This window comes from Malaya genurostris, chromosome 2 (assembly GCF_030247185.1).
Source record: "Malaya genurostris strain Urasoe2022 chromosome 2, Malgen_1.1, whole genome shotgun sequence".
NCBI lineage: Eukaryota > Metazoa > Arthropoda > Insecta > Diptera > Culicidae > Malaya > Malaya genurostris.
The window spans coordinates 39,946,235-39,948,161 of record NC_080571.1 but is presented as its reverse complement, the minus strand read 5'-3'; positions in this window follow the sequence as shown (position 1 = coordinate 39,948,161).

Sequence of the window (1,927 nt, the reverse complement as noted above, 5' to 3'; positions counted from 1 at the left end):
TTTTAGATTGATCCTCGTGGCGCTTTACGTTAGACGTCCAATGAACTACCAATGGCTCGGATACCCCATCAGCTGATAATTTAACCGCAATTGTGTTATTCAGCAACGTGGCGGATGCGCCTTCATCTATGAAGGCATTCAAATTTACAGACGACTCACCATAATGCAATGTTACCTGTATTATGCGAAAAAGCACAGAACGATTTAAGCGAAGGTGTGTGTTGCTTTCAACGTCAGCCACCTGGACGAGTTCTTCAGTACGATGAAGCAAGGGATGATGCTTGCCCTTACAGTGATCTATCTTGCATTGAACATTGAACGTGCAGCGCGAATGACCGTGTTCGCTTAAACATAGTACGCAAAGCTTGAACTTCTCCACCAACCTTAGACGATCTCGTAGTCCCATTTTTTCGAAATCATCGCAGAATCGCAACTTGTGATCCTTTCTCTTACACGCCGGGCAAACCTTTTTTTCCTTGGTACCAGCCAAATTGGTCGTGTTCGACGGACTATTATGTGCGGCATGAGCGTATACAAACTCCTTCTTTTTACTTTTAGCTCCTTTTACATCCCACTGGCGAGTGACTTCAAGACCGCTGAATTCGGCCACCTCGGAAACTTCCGAGACGATCCCGTTAGTGAAATCGGTGAACACCCTGAGCGGAGTTCCAGCTTTACCGCGCTTGAAGCGCACCCAATCCAGCTTATACTCAGGTGGCAGCTTACTGACTAGCTCCTGGACGAGCATCGGATTGTTCAAGTGGTCGTGTAGCTTAGCAGCTTCGAGATGATCGCAAAGTTGTTTAACGGTTATTCCGAAATAAAGAAAACTTTCGAGTTTATCAATGCGCGGCCCCGGCGCTTTTCGAACTTTAGCTACAAGTGATTTCAATAATTTCTCCGGACTGCCAAACAGTTGGCGAAGGTCTTCTATAACTTCGGGAACCGATTCCGGTAACAATAATCGACTTTGAACGGCTTCCTTTGCCAATCCTTGAAGACTATCTTGCAGTCGCTTTAAATTATCTGTGTTGGTGAACCCACATGCATCTGTAGTGTATTCATAACTGCTTATAAAAAGTGGCCACACTTCTGGCTCTCCCTTAAAAATAGGCAAATGTTTCGATACCGCATGTCGTGCGGCAAGCTGTTCGGAAGTAGGTCCTGGTCGAGAATGGTTGTTGAAACTCAGTTCTCTGCGACCTTCGACGGTTTACAACGTTTCGAATAATTTCCTTTTCTTGCTCGGTCAGATCCGGCAGCTGTTCCGAATCTTCTTCAACTTCCTCCCGTTCTTTCTCAATTTCGTCGTCGTTCTCATGCAACGACTGCTGCCATGCAGGTCTTATCGTATCACGGGTGAATTTACTTGGTGGGACAACCGGGTTCCACCCCGACCCGTCTTGCAACCGCATCTGTTGCTTGCCGTCGGGATTACCTGCTTTAGAATTTAAGAAGTTCTGATGGAATAGATTGGGCATAGGTGTATCCGATGTGCCTTTGGACCAGACACAACCTTTCGGGTAGGCCCCTCGAGGATCCTGCTGCACAGAATTCATCCACGTATTCACTTTGTCAAAAGTGTTTTCACGTTTGCTGGCGTCGTTTACGTGACCGCCTTCGAATTGACGATAAAGCTTGTCATGGTATCGTTGGAAATTTACACGTAACACCTTTTGTTGTTCCAAAAATTCGAGCTCGTCGTTTAATCGTTGTTGCATTAGTTCCTTTTCCTTGGCCAACATTTCTTTTTGCTGAGCCCTTCGTTTTTCCGAAATTTTACGCTCCATATCGAGTCGCTTCTGATGGACGAGCTTTTGCTCCTCTAGCTCCTTCTCTAAATTTTCCTGATCCAATTCCAATTGTTGGATAGATAGCTCCAGACTAGCAGCTCTGCTAGTTTCCGATCCTGCATCGCTCTTTGAGC